Source organism: Phalacrocorax aristotelis, chromosome 1, assembly GCF_949628215.1.
Source record: "Phalacrocorax aristotelis chromosome 1, bGulAri2.1, whole genome shotgun sequence".
NCBI classification, from domain to species: Eukaryota; Metazoa; Chordata; class Aves; order Suliformes; family Phalacrocoracidae; genus Phalacrocorax; species Phalacrocorax aristotelis.
Window position 1 is genome coordinate 75,000,151 of NC_134276.1, and position 13,537 is coordinate 75,013,687.

General features: G+C 44.8%; 1 protein-coding gene across 4 annotated transcripts in view; it reads right to left on the reverse strand.

Moving 5' to 3' along the window:
* Nucleotides 1-6,571, reverse strand: part of CYFIP1 (cytoplasmic FMR1 interacting protein 1) — a 78,327-nt gene extending 71,756 nt beyond the window's left edge. For 2 of the 4 annotated variants that reach the window (XM_075093761.1, XM_075093771.1), the window contains exons 1-2: nucleotides 6,387-6,529; nucleotides 4,019-4,124 (exon numbers count right to left, since the gene is read on the reverse strand). The gene's annotated coding sequence lies outside the window, so the exon portion shown is untranslated. Of the gene's footprint in view, nucleotides 1-4,018; nucleotides 4,125-6,386 lie in introns of all 4 variants that reach the window. The other 2 variants (XM_075093790.1, XM_075093781.1) reach the window with 2 other exon arrangements.
* Between the last annotated feature and the right edge of the window lie 6,966 nt (nucleotides 6,572-13,537).

Below are 13,537 nucleotides of genomic sequence, written 5' to 3' on the forward strand. Positions count from 1 at the left end.
CTGGCACCAGCCCCAGCACCACCGAGGCCGAGGCAGCCATCAAGTTTCCCTTCCGCAGCACCTCCATATTATGCATCCAGCTCCATCTTACAGCATATGCTCCCGATGACATGACAGGCATTAATTATATCCAGCAGGTTTTTTCAATGCAAACCTGCAGGTGAAGCTCTGGCTTCAACACAGACTTATTTTTAAGTTTAAAAAGTAAAGGAAGGCTTCAATAAAAATTACTCTTTAAAACAGAGGCTGTGCACTGTAATTCCCACTCCTTCCCCCTACCTGAAAGTCTTTACTAAAATCAGCAGTACAACTCCCTCAATTTTCATTGAAGAAAAAAAAAAAAAAGTATGTTTCTTTATCCAAAAAATAAGTTGGAAGATATTTTAGGCAAATAGATATCATTCATGCTAAAAGTAGCTTTTTATTTAGTATCCAACACAGTACAAGAATAATGTATGATGTTGTGAAGTAGCGTACGATGTACGGTACTTAAAAACGGGCTTCAGAAGTTATGAAAAAAAAAGTACCACTACATGCATTTTAGGGAGGAGGGGAAGAATCAGACAAGAAGCGAGTTATAATTTGATGGTTCTCTTAAAAAATTAAGGAAATACTAGAGGACAGGGTGGAGGAGAAAACTGAAATAAGCAAATAGCTTTTCATTTTTAAACTTTCTTTTTCCTCTAAAAGAGGTCATCATCTGTAACATTTTGTACTTTCATTTATACATCAAAGTACCTTTTTACATTATTCAATACATGAAAACATACAGTTTCAGTGAAAAATTTATCAAAAGCTTTACTTCTGATATCTATCTTGAGTAATACATCATGATATTTTACCTGGACTTTACATTCAGAATGTATAAGTCAGTGTACTCTCCTTATTGATTTAACATGTCAGTGAACCCACTTAAAATAATTAGAGCTATACTGAAAGACAACTATAAATCAAGTTCAGGTCTACAGCATTTTTATTTCCTGCCAATAAAGCATCCTTGCCCCTATCAGAATTAAAGTATTTTAAAGCGACATACAGCACTGCCATATTTTTATCTAAACCCTAGAAACAAATCTCTTGTATACCTGCAGTGTATAAAGTAAGCATCTCCAAAAGCAACTTGTACCATTTACACAGCTGCAGTCACTACTTAGCATGTCAGCTCTGGAGACTCATGCCCTAACATAAAACCACAGTACTGGTTTTGAAATCTGAGAATTTGTTTCTAAAACCAAAAGCACCATTTATTTTTTTCTTTTACTTACTATGGTATTAATTCATACAAACATTACTAAGGTTCAACCCTGCTATTCATTGGTAGAGAGTACCATCTAATAAGCATAAGTCTACACACTGTCTGAAGTCTTAATGATGCCTTTTGGTGGAGGGAGGGGCGGGGGAATGGCATTTTTTGCTCCAAATGAGTGATTCTTGGCTTTTGAAAGTTGCTTGGGCATTCTACTGCCTCCTGACCAACATTCCTGAAAACCAGACCTGCAGAAACCAGCCCTGTGAGAGGCTTGCTGAGAGACACACCATTAAACTGAGAAAATCTCCCAACATCTGGTCCAAGCATGGGGGAATCATGCAATTTCACTCCACAAGTAACTGCTTTGTCAGCCAGGGAAAGGGGGCCACCACAGCCTCCTGCCACGGCATTTACCCCTAATAAAAGCAAGAAGTGTCAGTTCCTCATGTGTCAGTGTTACCCAATTATTTGAAATAAGAAAAGCTTTATTAAAGTTAGTAGGTAGAACCTCCCCCCTCCTGGGGAGGTCATTCACTTTAAGGTGCACCCATGCCAGGGCACCTGTCCCCGCAACACACAAGCAGAACCAGAGAGCAACCACCCAACTGAAGGACCACCACGTTCACCTTTACTTCTCTCAGGTTATTGAGAAAAGACGGCCTTGCTGCATGACTTGGAGGGTCACAGATCCACAGCCAGGTAAGCCCCACGAAGGGAGCACCCAGCAAGCAGCTTATTTGGCTACAAAGGGTTTTCCATCCCAGACAGCACTCCCTGAGCTCAGTGCCTCACCAATCCATGAGGCAGATGCCCTGTTTGGGTCCCTGACAGCAGAGGCAGAGCACTAGTGGGATGAAACAGCTACAGACAATGTGGGGAAGGGATATGGCAGCACAGCACAAGCATTGCTCTTAGCCATCCCTGGGACCACCCGCCCGTCACGGAGGCCTGCATAGCTGGGGTCCCTCCTCAGTCAGCTCTGCTCTCAGCTCTGCTGCCCACAACCTTAATTCACCTCCCCTACAATGGTCTTCCTCTAGAAAGGCTACACAGCTATAAATTCACTTGCTGTCCTGCCAATGGCTAGCCTGAGGGCAGGGGGGTTTCTGCTGAGGTGGCAAATGCCTGAGAATTATTTGTGCCGTACCCACGATCACCATCACCCTACTTTTTACAGTTAGAAGGCCAGGACTGCGACTTTTCTCAAAAAACACTGAACTGTTTGAAGACAGGATTTTTTCCACAATGCACACATTTATGAATGCACATGTATTTATAGGCATAATAGAGGTAGAGAGCAAACAGTAGATACTGACACAGAGACAATCTTTTAAGTCCTATGAAGAAAACAAGCTTCAGGCTTTTTTACCAGTGTGTTTACGAGAGATAAGGAGCTACCCAAAAGATGAGTCACAACATTTTTGGTGCCAAGAGATAGAAAGATTATCTGTTATTTTGCACCCTCTGCCTTCCTGTAGCAAGTCTCATCAATGCCTCATACATTAATTTTACCACTAGAAAAGCAGGTGATGTGGATTAATAGAATAAATCAAGCAAATCAATACACACTCTCAGTTATCAGTATTACCAGCAAACCATACCCTTAAGCCCTACAAACATCAGCTTCTAAAGGCAGATGTAAAGAAGAATCCTAAACTGATGGCTGTAGCTTAAAATATAATACTCTTACTATGTCGTCAGTAAGTTTCTGTAGGTATACAATCACATTTCACAATGCCAAAATATACTTCTTTCATGTTACTGCATCAGATCTGCACACATGCACAAAAAAGGCCCAATGTCAGCGGCTTTCGTTTGTTACGTATTCAAATAACAATGTAGCCAATAACTACCAAAATGCCCTACAAGAATAAGGTCTGCCAGAGGCTGCTTGTAACAAGGTGTATGCTCTAAATGTCAATAGTTTCTAAGTATATTTGCTATCTCCTCCAAGTGATCTGAGAGCATGTCCGAATGGGAGTTCAGTGCTGTTTAAAACAATTAGGTTCCCAAGTGGATGCACTGATCTGACCAAACCACTTCACTGACCATTCACGCTTGGGTTGTGTCAAGCTCCTGCAGCACCTCTAGGTAAACAAGCGCTTAATTTGGTTCAAAAATAATCGCTTATTAAGTTGGGGCTTGCCATAGTAACTACAGCTATTTAAAAATATATAAACAATAAAAATTCAGAAACTCGCACTGTTTCAAAGGAAGCTAAGTCAATCATACGGCTGACTTCTGATTCACTATAGCATAACATCCCGCCCAACATTAAAGTTTATTTTACTTGTTGGTACAGTAAAGGAACCACATGACGAACTTGCCCCGAGAAGGCAGAGCAATGACTGTAAAATGAGATCGTCTTGATGCACACATAAAACATGTGTGGAAATTATGCTACAATTAATTCGCTCTCGTACAGCACTGCAAGCGATTCTAGCAGCTTTCAGGCCAAAGGATGAATAAAACTGAATCCAAGAAAAGGAGCTTCATGAGGATTTTTTGTTCCATCTTTATGTTCCAACTTTGCAGCTCCAATCCAACCACCCTGAAGCTTTCACCTCAGCCTGAATATCTTGGAAATCTTTGAGAAAATGAAAAATAAAAATCAGATGATTCTGAGAAGAGAGTTATGACAAGATTGTGAAACCTACCCTCGGGAACGAGCCACCTTCCAAAAGACCTCTCTCACAGAATGAATAAACAAAGTACTAACCAAGACTAAGGAGCATATCAGACAAACTTCTAATGACATAAAGCACATACCTTGAGCAGATATCTGTTACTTATTTAACTGTGCTTTAAAGTCTGCATAATGGGCCAAGAGAATTCGTGGGTTCAAGCCGAAGGGCCGATTTCCACCTAAGGCAAACTGAAGAAACAAAAATTTTGTTCACCAACACTTTGGATATTACCAGTACATCACATCACTAAAGGACTACCAGCTTTTGTAAGTCACACATTCAGGAGTTAAAAACTGAAAAGTGTGGATTGTTTGTGGAACATTCCCTTTCTTACAGTGCAGATCTCTTTTTCGTTTGTTTGTTTTTAAACAACTTACATAATTCAGCTCCACTTAGGTTTAAATACTGTGATATCTATTAAGTCAGAAGCTTTAAGCTAACACATTTCAAACACCACTCTGCCCTCCTCATCATGACCCTCAACAGGAATTGACCAAACCCAAGGTCTGTAACCAAAACACACACAGTCTTACTCATCTTCAGCAAGGCAGTTGAAGGCAGGGTAGAGGGGGTGCCTTGTTTATTTTTCTAAGATTCTGAGAGGTTTATTCTTAAAAAAAAAAATAGATATAGCAATCTGAAAACCATAAATTACAGTTAAGATATTCCATCAGCCACAGCATGCTTTAAAAAAAAAAAATTAAAGCTGCTGCAGAGAATGTACAGTCTGCTGTACATTTCTTAGAAGGCAAGCTGAGCAAGCTTTGATGATACTGGGACTAAGCCTTCCTGCTGTACCCCAGTGCTGTACAGGCTGCTTCTGAATTCTTCCTCCTCCTCCTTCCTGGCAGCTACAGAGACACTGGCTGCCTACACCCAGCCAGACTTCACAGACCAGTTGTCTGGGAAGACTTAAAGAACCTTTTACATTAGGTCAGGAGAATGTGTTTACAAATGCAGAAAAAAGAGTTTTTGAAAGGTAAAAGTAAGACTTAAAGCCAAGAACCAGAACACTTAAGTAAGGACTAGCAATGCAGTTGTCTAGCGCATAGCTCAGAGGTACTCAGTCTGAGCATAAAACAGTTTGTATAAGTGTAATTAATATACACATAATCGAGAGATCACAGAATTGCATTACAGTATTATTAGAAATTCTACTCTGAAAAACATGCTAACCAGCAACACTGCATGTGTGCAATAAGTTTATATTTTAATAAAGTTATGGCAGATAAGTAACTGGAATGCAATAAGGACTGGAGTCACTCATTAGCCCAAGCTTTCCATTTCCCACAGTTTACAGTACAGTGTTGTCTGACTTTCTAATTAAGAAGAAATTCCTCCTGCTCCAATGCACACTCTCCAGCCATCACTTTAGGCAGACTGGCTGCATCCCACAAAGACAACATCCTCCTAACAGCCTCCCTGGCACAAACAAACATTTACACGTCTAAATGCTACTCAAACCTGTCATCAAACGACGCAGGAATAAAAATGAAGGCAATGAGAGCCTACTGAAAGGCAAAAACGATTAGCAGCGTTGCTGATGAACTACAGGAGTTCTCACGCAGATGAGGTGCATGCCTGCCTTCATCTCTTTGCTAGGAGACAGCCGGGGTACCAGACGTCCATCTGGGGAGTTCCATGCTTACATCGCTGCAGCATAATTATTTTAACTGGATTAAACTCAACTTCCTCAAGAAGTTACTCTATGTACTTAGACAGACACTAGATTATCTCCTCCATCTGAAGAGCGGGATGAACTCGCACATGGCTTTTTACTTTTTTTTTTCCCCCACCTGATCCGCTCCTGGACAGCCCAGGAAGCAGAACTCCCACCTCCCCTGTGCTACAGGCACACGGGCTACGCGTGAGAGAGAACAATTAAGACCCCACACCCAAAAGAAGAGACTAAAATCATAGTTTTTAGGTACCTTTCAGGTAACTACCCCAGAGGCTTTACGCACCGGCGGGGCCCACCTGAGGGAGCGACCACCCGCCTGCCGCCGACAGCCGCCTCGCAGCGCCCGCCCAAGCCGCCTCCCGGCCCTTCCCTTCTCCCTCCCGTCCCGTCCCGCCACAGCGGCGGCTCCGAGGCAACGCCCGCCCCGCGGGGCCCAGCTCCGCCCAAGCGGCGGCGGCGGCACCGGCACCTCCGAGGCGGCGGCGCTGGGGAGGCCCCGCGGCGGGGCGGGGCGGGCCGCAGCCTGCTGCCAGGGGGTCAGCCCGGGGGGCACCGAAAACACAGCGGGGGGCAGAGTGGGGGGGAGAGAAATAAATCAAAAAGAAGCGTATCGGGGCGGCGGCCGTTAGCCAGGGGGCGCGGGGGGAGGGCGAGGAACGGCCCGCCGCCTCAGAGAAAGCGTCGGTAGAGAGAGGAGGGGGGTGAAGCCGCCGCAGCGGCGGGAGGGCCCCCAGCCAGGCCGCTCCGGGCCCGGGGAAGCGCTGCTCACCCGCTCGCCGCCGGCTCCTGGGAACAGCGCTGCGCGGCGGCGGGAGGGGCCCCTCTGTCTGTCCGTCCGCCCGCCCCGCCCCGCCCCGGGGGCTCCGCTCGGCCCGGCCCGGCCGCCGCTGCCGATGGTCGCGTCGGGCCGGCGGCTCCGCTCCTGGGCCGCGCCTGGCGGGGAGTTTCCTGCCTGAGTCACTTCAACCGGGAGCTGCGCAGGGAAACACCCTTCCTGCCGCTCCAGCTCCTCCTCCCGCCTCATCCCAAACCTGCCGCCCCTTCCTTCCCTCCCACCCCGGCAGGCTCCGGCTCCTCCCTCCTCCTCCTCCTCCTCCCGGGTAGCCGGGAGCCGTCAGCCGTCCCGAGGCTGCCGCAGGCGGCGGAGCTGCGCGCTCGGCCGCCGGGGGGTGATCGGTCTCCCTCTTTGCTTTTGATGAAAGAGGCCTTTTCTGGGCCGTACGCACAAGGGAAACCTACACCCAAGAAGACAAATCTATACGTGAGGCGACGGTGCCGCCCCCGCCGTGCCCGTACGCAAACCAGAGAAAGTCCGATCCTGCAAAGTGACCCTCAGACGGCGCCGCTCGAGCGGGGCCGGTGCCCCCAGCATCACCCTGAGAGCCCCCGGAGGGAAATCCACCGCCCCGAGGAGCCATGGGGCGGCCCAAGCTGGGCCCTTGGGGTTTTTTCCACTTCACAGTTTTGGCAGGACGGCGAGGGAGAGAGCCCGGCCGTCGGGATGGAGGACCTAACCTTAAAGCAAGCAGAGGGTATCCCGCAGGAAACCCTTTCAAATGTCCTCTAGAGGGTGCTCACGCGTATGTTCTTCGTCTCCGCAATGCCACTGTCCACCCAAACTAAAAATAGAAAAAACAAGAATGGCTGTTTTTCACTGACAACCTCCCACTCTGTTTTTTTCCTGTAAAACAGAACAAACATGTCTACTTGCTCATTTTAAGGTGCGCTTACCTTTTTCATGTAATGCTCTCCAATTCCAAGTTCTGTTTTTCTTTTATTTCTTCAAGATTCATCTAATGAACTTGATGCTGCACCACAAAACGAAACTGCTGGCTCTTTTTCACTGAAGTTTGTCAAGATTGTTCTTTCCGTCCACTGTTTTATGGCAGACAGAACCCACAAACCTGCTGCACATAGGGGTTAGAGGCAGTTGCGTGCAAGGGAACTTCCAAACAATTTCTCCTCAAAGCCTATTTGCTTGTATTTGACTGCTTGACGTTGCATCTAACGTTTTATTTACTCTTGAAAATCCTCTCTAATCATCAGCAAACTACACCGTACTGCTGTAGCGAGCAAGTTGAGGTCTCTGTTTTCAACAGCAGTTAGTGGGACACTGTGCTGTTAATGCTTTTTGTGCTGAGAACAGAATAATTAGTCCTTTACTTCACCTATTGTTTTTTTCAAACAGGTTTCCACTGTATTAATTTCCTTAAATAACCTCTTTGTAAGGGCATCTACAAGAAAGCCTTTGGAAAGCAGGAATAAGTTGCCAAACTCCCTAATTCTCATTATTTCAAGTACTCTCTAATCCAATTATTACACCTATTCCGTATCATCAGGAATTCCCACAGCTGTGGAGAAGCTATGCATCATTGCAAAATGTTAGCATTACCATTTCATCGTATCACAGACACATCTTCAGCCATATTTTTCCCAGTGCTGCGATACAGTCTTTTCTACGAAACAATTTATTTTCTAGGATGTGGCTGCTTATTCTTCTCTGACTCTTTGTATATATTCATAAGCATTCCAAGGGCATATACCAGATGAATGAATCTCACCCATCACCACTCCTTACCAGCCTAGCTTCTACACCCAGCTCACTCAAAACTGTAAAACACAACCAGTGCTGGATGCTTCAGTTCCTAAAATGGCAGCTGATACTGTCCCATGCAATCCATCCTACACCCTTCTCCACAAACCCTGCTTGGGGCAACGAGCTCCCTAAAGAATAACTCACCTTTGTAACGTGGGCTTGGGTTTGTTTCCTTGTCCTGGGTGAGTGCAAATTCAGAACAGCCTTGTCTTAGTGCAGCCACTCGGCCTACATCAGCAGCAAGACCACCAAGCCACAACGGAGCAGCAAGGACAAGGAACTTGATCCAAGCAAAGCCAGAAGCTCCCAGCGAGATCTGATCCACAGCACCTTGTCCCCAAGATGGATGATGCTTTGAGGCACTCCTGTACACGACGTCCACCGGAACTCCTGTACTTGCTAAAAGCCACCTGGTGCCAGAAGTGGCTGCTTTGCATGAAAGCAACACACTGCCAGTTGGCACCACGCTGTCCGAGCAGTAACGGCTTGTCCTAAGGCTTGGCTGATGCCCCCGGTCTTGCTATGCTCCTTCTAAAGTAACTGAGTGGGCGAAGGAGCTACTTTCCCACTGCTGGAGCAGCCTGCTCTTTATCAACATTCCCATATTCAAGTTTATAGCTACCCATCAGGTCAGATAACAAATATTGATGATGATATGCAGCTAGTCAAGATTTGTATTGGTTTTATATTATTTAATATTGGAATTAAAGGAAAATCACATTTTAGCACATGGACGCCTATGTTCTCAGGTGGCATCAGGCATGCTATCAGAACCATTTTTAAAAAGCCCACATCACACCATTCCAGCTGCCTGATTTAATCCTCTAACGCCCCCATGACTCCCTGCTCTTTCCACTACTGCGCAATTCAAGTACAGCAATGACAGTACTTGATTAAAGGCATTTAACGGGTCTCCATGACCTGCTTCTCCCTCTACTGTATCCATCCTTCTTAATTATCCTTGCCACACTGAACGCAGGCCTTCTGGGCCTACCTAAAGATATATGTACCTATGTATTCCTGATGATCGAGCCATTAACTGGTCTCCTTTCCACTGGAAGTTAGGTGTGGGATTTATGAGGCCAATGGCTAGATTTCAGATCTCAAACAGCCCTTTCACGGGTGGTATTTATTTAAACCTGGTATTTAACCCATGCCTTACAATGATTTATGTACCCTACAAATAAACCATATGAACATCAGAAAATAATGGTAGTAACAAGCTCAATGCAATTGTATGAAGACTAGATAATGCTGTTGGTCAAGGCACTATGCTTAGCCACCCACAAGCCTATTTCCTGACTTCCGGCTATCTTCATTTTAATTTTCTTTCTTTGGGCTTTATAATATTTATCTAAAGTCAACGACAGAAAATCTTCCACAGGAGCCCACAGGAATCCAAAGAAGAGTTCCACTCCACAGCAGCCCAAGAGCTTGAACAGCAATCTTTTGGACCTGCCACTAGGTGTCTCTAAGATGCTGCTGTACTCTGGTTTTGCACCATCCGCTCAGATATTTAAGTGATCAAGCTTAATAGCCTATCTAGCTATTACATTTTTTTTAACCTGCTGAGTCCATAGAGATCTTTTCATCCTCAGAAGTGAGGTGAGGTAAGGCAACACAGGAAGCTGTCATGACCTGACACAGAAAGGTATTTATGAAGCCACAACGGGCAATGGCTGCAACAACCCCAAGAACAGGACATCATGCAAAACTGCAAAGAAAGCAAATAGGTAATTGTCTATAAATCACTTTAAAAATTGAATCCAACCTCAGGCAACATATCAGCCACCTGTCTCTAAAGGACTGGACAAGATTTTTCACACAAGAAGTCAGCACAGACCTGATTTTGTGTCAGACGTGGCAAATGGTTTAAGGCATAGCAAGTCTACAGAAAAATTATATGCTTCCACACCACATATAAGCAAACCTGTTATTTCAGCTCTCAGGAGGAGATAGGCACCTATGTAAAAGGCACAGCACTTCGGAGAGTTTAAGCAGAAGAGACCAAGCAGAACGGAGCAACTGTCTCTCAGAGCTCTCTACGAGCAGCCAGCTCAGAAAGCAAGAACCAGCCCACAGCAGGAAGCCTGGCCAGCTACCTGAAGACCTAACCCATACCATCACTCCTACCAGGAGCTCTCCACTTCACAAGGCCTTACGGAAATGCAGAGTGATCTGGTGGTCACCCACACCAACCTCTCATGCCAGAAAAAGCCAGATTCATATCCCTGAGAGCACATGTGCCGCCAAGAGCACAGCTGCCAACAGCAAGCGTGCTGCACGTTTGTAAGTACCCATTAGGACATGACGAGATGTGTAGCTCTCCAGTCCTAGCGCTGAATGCCACCATCTCAAATGGATCTGAGCAGGCAGGGTTTCCTAGTTCTGCTCCCTGAAATGCTAGACAAACGTTCTGTTGCTAACTCAGAGGCATTTAACTCTATCTGTAAAATGGGCCCATGTCCCACACCCCGCTTTCCAAGAATGCTGCATGCGGTGCTGCCAACCACGCCACAGTCCACCCACCAACTCCCTGGCAGACAGGAATAAACATTAAATCCTGTCTTGACTAAATTATAAATTACACTCGTTTCGCTCATGCAGGACATCCGCGCAGAAACTAGGGCACACACGTTAAGCAATTCGTCCCGCCCGCTCTTCACCCCAGCCCTGGACCTCTAATGCTGGTAACTTTATTAGCTATCTAGGCCCCAAGACCTGAGATCCCCTACAGCCTTCCCAGCAGTAAGTCCACAGTGCAGCAACAAGCTGGATTGTGCAGCTGCACCATCCAGTAAACATGAATTGTATCAGCGAGGAAAGGTCTTCTCTAAGTGTACAAAGGAGTATAGGAAGAAAGCTGGAAAATTTGTAAATCTCTACAGTTAGTAAGATTAAAAAGTGCGTCAGAGGGATTTTTTTTACATTTTTTTAATCAGCCTGCAATTTAGAGATGCTGTCTTTAATCCATGATACCATGGAAACCATACAATCAACAACTGATAACTGACTTTTTTTATATCAAGAACTTGACACAAGCAAAGGTCCTCGAGGACACACTGGTTAATTAGGGATTATTAAAACTAAACAGTGAAGAAAGTATTAGAGAATTTACCAAATCTGTGGTAAAATGTGGCCTGGAGATTATAGAAGCCCATAGGAAAGAAAAGAAGGAAGAGAAGTACTGAGCCAGATAGATAAGGGCTTCTGTACCACAGCTTTTATTACAGAGTGCACCCAGAAGTTAAAGAGAAAAAGTAAGGGTGGAAATGAAGTATAGCTGAAACTGTGACAGCATCCAATAATGTTGTGTGTTCTTTTCCAAAGGCTTTTTGACATCAGGTATAACATCTTCCCGTTTTATAGTCTTCTCTAATACCGGCTAACCAAATCCTTACTTTTAAGCCCCCAAATCCATGCTTGCAGTTCCCACCCATTTCAGTGCTGCTATTTAAAGCCATTCACTTCTCCCTCATACATCATTTAAGTACATATTCTGATGTTTCAAAAACCCAAGCAGGCCTTTTTGTGCCTCAGCATAAAATAAAAGAATATGGCTGAGACCAGGATCTAAAGTTTTTTCTCTTTATAGTTTCAAGTTCTCTAGTATCAGAATAATCTGGCTATGACTATAAATCAGATTATGTTTCTTCTCCTTCAATAATTCATTAAAACATCATCTCCATAAACAAGAACGATTTTTTTAAAACTATAAAATAATTATTTTTATATTATGCTTTTTAGATCAGACATATTCAGGGGCAAATACATGCTTTTTCTCATTTAAATACAGATCAGCCTTTTGATGTTATATGAAAGGAAGAGCCCCAAGCTCGGAAAGAGATCAACTCACTAAAAAATTCCCTTGAAATTTTAATATCTGCCACGTAGTGGGCCTTTTTAAAAATATGGTTTTAAATTAGAAGATACCCCCTTAGAAGATTGTTTCACAGAATCACAGAACAGCAGGGGTTGGAAGGGACCTCTGGAGATCACCTTGTCCAACCCCCCTGCTTGAGCAGGGACACCCAGAGCAGGGGGCACAGGAACGCCTCCAGGCAGGGTTTGAATGTCTCCAGGGAAGGAGACTCCACACCCTCCCCGGGCAGCCTGTGCCACTGCGCTGGCACCCTCACAGGGAAGAAGTTTCGTCTCATATTTAAGTGGAACTTCCTGTGTTCCAACTTGAGCCCATTGCCCCACTGCTTTGCTGGGTATTTTTTTCATGCTTTCCTTTAGCTAGACTTTAGCTAGACTTGACAATTTATAAAAGAGAACTATGGCAGGACCCCCTTAAATCTACACACACATACAGTAAATTAGGCTTCGTTTTTCTAACATCTCTGCAGTTGCTTACTTGAGATTTCAGAAGTGCAAGAAAGCATAGTCAAATGCTAGGTCTCCTCCATCAAAGAGGAAGAACATCCCAAAGTTCAGATTCAAATCAATTCAGAGATAACTGATAAACATGGGAATTTGGAAACAGGGTCAAAAGCTGTCCAGAAGAAATGGACTGAGGACAGAATCCAAGTAAAAACACTGCTCTGTAAATATATCATAGAATCATAGACTGGTTTGGGTTGGAAGGGACCTTTAGAGGCCATCTAGTCCAACCCCCCTGCAGTGAGCAGGGAGATCAGGCTGCTCAGAGCCCCGTCCAGCCTGACCTTGAATGTTTCCAGGGATGGAGCATCCACCACCTCTCTGGTCAACCTGTGCAAGTGCTTTACAACCCTCATAGTAAAAAAATTTTTTCCCTATATCCAGTCTAAATCTACCCTCCTTTAGTTTAAAACCATTACCCCTTGTCCTGTCAAATCAGAAAACTTTACAAGGGAATTCGAGCAAATAAATAGCTAAAATACCCCAAACGTCATTAAACACCTTTTTTTCAACAGGTAAACAGGCGTTTTAGCTGCTGCCTGGGGACTGATGGCATCACAGGGCACACACACTAACAGAAAGGACTTATTTTTCTGTGGTTTTAGAACCACAGAAAGAGGAAGGGATGCCATGAGATGGACTCATTCAAGAGAATTTGTCAGCTGAATCTTACTGACACACAAAAAGCTAAGCATGGAGAGCGTCCATGACTACAGTTGGCCAACACTGCCAGAGCTAGATTTTCCACTGTGCTTTTGTGATGACAGAAGAGCAAACAAATATTGCAAGCTGGCTGAAAAATGGCATGCAGGCATCACCCACCTCCAAAGTGCACAGAAGCCTGTCTGCAGAATGCAAAGTTAATTCCTAAGCAGGAAATTGGGTGAAACAGGAAATTCTTTCACTGGCACGGGGTCTTTCAAATAAAATAAGTAAAA